The following is a 6,369-nucleotide window of genomic DNA, read 5'->3' on the forward strand; positions in this document are numbered from 1 at the left end:
ATAATTAATTTAATAGTAAAATCCGGTTTAAAATCAATGTCAGGTCATATTAAAAGAATTAGAGATAACATTGCTTGGATTCAAGGTAGTAATCAAATAATACAAGATTGGTTTAGATTTCTACAAACATGTAATCAAAATCCTAGAGCATTAGCCTTAGATATGCCCATAAGATGGAACTCCACTTACATAACGCTTGAACAATGCATCCCCTATAAAGATGCTATAACAAATTATGTTAGTGCAAAATTAGGAACAGGATTTATAGATGAAACTGATTGACAAATTGCCGAACTCATTCTATCAAAATCTTAGAGCACTAGCCTTAGATATGCCCATAAGATGGAACTCCACTTATATAATGCTTGAACAATGCATCCCCTATAAAGATGCTATAACAAATTATGTTAGTGCAAAATTAGGACCATGATTTATAGATGAAACTGATTGGCAAGTTGCCAAACTCTTGTATAACTTTTTAGGTAGATTTCATGAAGTTACCTTAAAGCTTAGTGGAACTTATTACCTAACATCACCATTAGCGTTAGGAGAACTTTTAAGAATGTCTATTTTATTTAGTGAATTTAGGACACATGAGGTTTTAGGAGTTCCTATCGCCTCTATGGAAAAGAAGTTTAAGAAATATTGGCCTAAATTGCTAATGTTGTATGGTTTCGGTGTTATTTTTTACCCTAGATTAAAATTAGAAGGTTTAGAAAGTGGATTAGATAACTTAGGTGAATTTTTAGCTATTGACACTACTGACCAATTTCCTATTATAAAGGAAAAAATATTTTCTCTCTATATCTCTTATGAAAGTAGGTTTAGAAACACACCTCGTGTTGAACAACCGCAATAACGAGATGACAATTTGCATTCATTCTTGAATGCTTTCGGGTTGTCTAAGAAGAAGAAGAAGACGACGACTCAATGTCAAGAAGAATCTGAGAGTGGATCTTCGTCAAGAGGTGGCAGCAACAGCAGCGGATTTAATAAGTTAATGGCGTACCTGAGTGAGTGCTTAGTTGTAGACAGTAGTGAAATGTTTGATTTGGTTCAGTGGTGGAGGGCACGAGCATTAACTTGGTTGATCCTAACACGACTGGCAATGGATATTTTTTCAATCCCGGTCTCCACTGTTGCAGCCAAACAAGCATTCAGTACAACCGGCCGAATACTTGAAGAATGGAGAAACGCATTGCAACAAGATATTGTTGAAGCTTTGGTGTACATCAAGGATTGGGATCATTACGACCAATGCTTACATGATACAATCTCACCGGCAAGCCAAGAATAGATCGACGAGTGTAATAAATTTATTTTTGATTTTCAAGACGATCCTTCTGCTTCAAATTAAATTTATTATTGTAATTTGTAAATATTTATTTACTTTGTAATTTCTAATTTATATAGTGTTATTGTAATCTTGTATAGACTTTGTGAGTTCGTCAAATTTGTAATTCGCCCCACAATGATTGCACTCTTTTTTCCTTACCAAGTTTTTATCCCAATTAAGTTTTTCTTGGTAAGGTTTTTAACGAGACAATCATGAATTACAAATTTAAAAATCAATGAAGAAATAATTTTTTTTTTATATAGTTCGTGTGTTCATTTCAAATTTCAAATTGGACACATTATAATTATACAAATACAAATTATACAATATAAAAATATAATATAAAAAAATTTTAAAAATTCAGGCAGCCGGTCAGGCATCGGACAGCCCGATCGGGCACGGGTAGGCACCTCTTGCCCGAAGCCCATCCATGGTGAAATTCAGGTCGGGTCGGGCAGCCCAAATTTTCAGGCAGTTTGGGTTTGGTATTCGGGCAAAAATTCTGACTTTTCGGTGGTCGCGGGCGGCCTATATAAAGTTTCAGCACTAAGGATAGGCAGCATGCTAAACGGTTAAAATACTAAGCATTGAGGTATACACTCCACGACAATACCCTATACCGAAGAGGATACTCAACACCCTTACTCAGATGCCTTGATAAGGAGGAGGCGAGAAGACTACTCTCAGAAATATACGACGGGATTTACGGTAACCAGGCTAGGGGGTAGTCCTTAGCCTATAAGGTTTTGGGATAGGGATACTACTGGCCTAACCTCAAGAAAGATGCAGGCGAATACACAAAGAAATACGATAGCTGCCAAAGGTATGCCCTCATTCCTCGACTTCATTCGGAGGACCTAACTTCAATAGTTGCACCCTGGCCGTTTGCCAAGTGGGGGATTGATATAACTGGTCCACTACATAGAAGCCTAGGGGGACAGAAATTCACCACCGTAGCAGTTGAATACTACACGAAATGGGTTGAGGCTGAGCTCTTGACGACAATATCAGAGGAGAAGTGTACAAACTTTATATGAAACAACATAGTATGCTGATTTGGTGTACCTCACTCTCTCGTATCAAATAATGGGAGATAGTTTACAATGACAACACCGATCAATTTTACGACCTTTTAGGAATCCAAAAGAATTTCTTCTCTATAATATATCCTCAGTCCAATGGCCAGGTTGAAGTAGTTAATAAAATAATTAAGGTTACCTTAAAGTGTCGACTCGACATGTATAAAGGAAAGTGGGTTGATGAGTTGCTAAAAGTCCTATGGGCGTATAAGATGACGAGCAGAACTACAACTGCAGAAATCCCTTTCTCCATGGCCCATGGAGTTGAAGCGGTTCTACTGGTCAAAATATCTCTTCCCACTACTCGAGTGATAAGATACGATGAGGTTGAAAATCTAGAGCGCATGGGCATGGAGCTTGACCTGTTGGAAGAAAGGCGCATAGACGCACAGCTAAGGCTCGCTACGTATCAGGCAAGGATCGCTCGCTCCTATGACAGAAGGGTCAAGTCAAGCAGAGAAAATTCAAGGTAGGAGATCTCATCCTTCGAGTTGTGACCCTAAATACCAAGCACAAAAACTTTGGAGCCTTGGGACCAACTTGGGAAGGCCCTTACAAAATTAGAGAAGTCATGGCAAATGGATCCTATCGACTAGTAGAGCTAGATGGTCGAGATATTAAACATACGTGGAACGCCGACCAGTTAAAAGCTTACTACCAATATTTGGAGTTATAGTTATGTAGGTAGGTTTAGAAGATAGGATAAAAACTATTTTTGTTTGTCTGATTTATTTTTTGCAGGCTTAGAAACCTCAACTTATAAGACTCTACATTATCGAAAAACTTCAAGTGATTATACTCAATTCTCGACTACTTCCTGTTTGAATTATTCTGTATTGGCAATTATCAACATGTTATCTATTGACAACTATTATAAACTGTCAAAAACATGACAGACCTATCTTTTACAGGGGCAAAGAGGCCATGGCTGACCCGATAAGTAAAATATAAGGCAAGCCCTGGCATGCCAAGACTTAGCAAAAATTTGTGAAAATTTTCCCAAACACTTGGGCAAAAAATTTGTTTCCTGGGCTTAGCAGTTATTACGCAAGCGTTGAGAAAGAAAAAAAAATATACATATATATAATACGCGGACGAGTATAAAAAAAGAGATGAAAAGATGCATATCATAGAAGAAAAATAAAACTTGTCTCGACCTTATGGTTGCTACAAAACCAAAGATTGCATTGGCTTTATAGCCGTTACAAAATAAAACAAAAACTTTTACTACTCAACGCCATTTCCCACATATCCACTTCCCAACATATCTCCACTTCTCGGCACTTGCTCCCTTTGGTCAGCTGGCTAGACTGCATTAGAAAGCTCAGCTCCCTCAACTTCATCCTCGTCAGACTCATCGGGGAAAGAAGGGTCAATATCAAGGTGCTTCCTCTTGAAATGGTTGAGGATCTGATTATCGATGAATACCATTAAATATAACTTGATTTAACTAAGTTTTAATTCTTAGTAATTTTGTTGGTTTTTGATGTTTTATAGTGGTTTTATTATGTTTTGATTTCGTATTGTAGGTTTTTAGTTCAAAGAAATAAATGGTTCAAACCAAGCATTTTGAGAAGCAAAAGAGCTACATTCTGATTGTAGCCAGAAATTTCCAGCTGCAGCCAGAATCTTTAGTGAATTTTGGCTGCAGCCAAATTTGAGGTAGTGAGCACTTGGAATTTTAACTACAGCGAGATTCTTTCGGCTATAGCTGATTGAGCAAAAAGAGGATGTGAAAATAGCTAACCCAGTGCAGCAGGTTTAATTCAGCTGCAATAGAAGTCCATGAAACCCTAAGCTTCCTTGACGACTTGCAGTGGGATTTTTCCCGCTGCAGCCAGTTTTCACGTGCTAATGTAAACTTAGGTCTCATTTTACACTAATTTGGGGGCAGGTATAAATAGAAAACGACCTTAGAACTATGAAGATGGAGAGGGGCAATTTTTGAGACAGAAAAACCAGTACCCAAAAAAGAGAATACTAAGAATTGAAGGCTTGCTTGAAGATCCAAGGAGGGATTGAAGATGGTGGAGCTCTGTGGCATCTAGTTCTACAATCTCTCTCTATCTTATTTAGCTTTTGAATTTGAGTTACTTTCTTGGATTTGTGATTGAATGATGAATTGGGATCTTGGTTTGTTCATGTATTTAGTTGTGGAATTTTTGATGTCTTGCTCTAGCTAAACCTTTAAGCTAGGGGGTATGATGTAGCTTGATATTTACTATGTTTTGAAGACTATATTGTTTGTTGATTGAATTTTATCTCAAGTCATTTGTGTTTCTCTATGGTATTTGTTCAAATTCGTTTATCTAATGAATTAGAGATTTTAGATGTGTGGATTTAGTCTTGAGAAAGTCATTTTCACACATTGAGATTTGGGAAACACAACCTCTAGTAATATTGAGTTCGGGAGGCCAATATAACTTGGGTAATCACTACAATAGGTTGTGCTTAATGAATGCTTAATTAATTAAGTTAATAGGGATATTAATTTGGTTGGTTCTGCATATTATTTTACTTAGTACTCGGGAGAGAGAGCGAAATTAAAGTAGGTAACCTAGGATTAATGATTTGAATGAAATTGATCAAGAAGTTATCAAGTTGGATAAACATAGTCAAGTTAAGTGAGATTAAAACCCCCTAGCCTTCATTTATCATCAGGGTTCCCTTCAATCCTTGTCTCTAAATTGCATTTTGAATTGCCTTTTTCGAATTTAATTTATTTGTTAATTTTAGTTTGAATTCTACAATTGGCATTGCTTAGATAAAATTTGAGTTATTGTAGTTGCAGTACTTAGTTAATTTTCAGGAACACAATCTTTGATGGACGATACTCTACTTTCACTTTATTACTTTTGTGACCTCGTATACTTGCGAGAGTATTGCGAAAATTCAACAACAAGTTTTTGGCACCGTTGCTGGGGATTGAATATTTTTGAAAATTGTACTAATATTGCTACCAACTAACTTAGGCTTTTGTTTTCTTTTTAATTTCACTAATTTGTTTTTTGTTAATTGTTGCCTTGATAGTCTTTGCGTAGGGCTCGAAGCTTGGACTCATTACCTTTTGATCTTGAAATAGAGAGAACTCTTCAAGGATTAAGAAGGGAGAGACAAGCCAGACCTTAAGTTATGGCAGAAGGCAACAACAATAATCAACAACGGGCTCTTCGGGATTATTTTAGGCCCGTTGTGAATGACAATTATTAGGGGATCCAGCCCCAAACAATCAATGCCAACAATTTTGAGTTGAAGCTGGCTCTTATTAGTATGGTGCAATAGAATCAGTATGGGGGTTTGCCATAAGAAGATCCTAACGTTCATCTTTCAATGTTTCTAGAAATCTGAGACACTATAAAGATGAATAGAGTGAGTGAAGATATTATCCGGTTACACTTGTTCCCATTTTCTCTTAGGGCAAGGCGCGGGGATGGCTACATGGTTTGCCACCTGGTAGTGTTGTTACATGGGAAGACTTGGCTCAAAAATTCCTCACTGAGTTCTTCCCTCCTTCGAAGACTTCACAGTTGAAGAGTGAGATTGCGCAATTTGAACAGTTGGATTTTGAGCCTCTTTATGAGTCATGGGAGTGGTTCAAGGATCTCATTCAGAAATGTCCTTGGCATGGTTACCAAGACTGGTTCCAAATCCAATTGTTCTACAATGGATTAAATGGGCAAACTAGAACCATTGTTGATGCAACGACCAGTGGTTCGTTGTTGTCTAAAACTGCAGAAGAAGCTTAACTCCTGTTAGAGGAAATGGCCTCTAATAATTATCAGTTCCCAAATGAGAGGTCAATTTTGAAGAAAGCTACAGGTGTTCATGAAGTGGACCCAATGGTCTCTCTTTTGGCTCATGTTTCGGCCCTGGCAAATCAAATTAAGGAGCTCACTACTAGAGAAACCTCATCAAGCAAGGAGGCAGTGATGGTTGCTAGTGCATCTTATACTG

The 6,369-nt window shown here is 37.4% G+C and overlaps 1 non-coding gene across 1 annotated transcript; it reads right to left on the minus strand.

Annotated features, from left to right (window-relative positions):
- Positions 1-5,939: 5,939 nt before the first annotated feature.
- LOC112091730 lies at positions 5,940-6,046 on the minus strand. Its single transcript, XR_002902280.1, has one exon. It is a non-coding gene; the product is annotated as a small nucleolar RNA R71 (small nucleolar RNA).
- Positions 6,047-6,369: the final 323 nt, after the last annotated feature.

The sequence above is a fragment of the Morus notabilis genome, unplaced genomic scaffold (assembly GCF_000414095.1).
Source record: "Morus notabilis unplaced genomic scaffold, ASM41409v2 Scaffold203, whole genome shotgun sequence".
In the NCBI taxonomy this organism is placed as follows: Eukaryota; Viridiplantae; Streptophyta; class Magnoliopsida; order Rosales; family Moraceae; genus Morus; species Morus notabilis.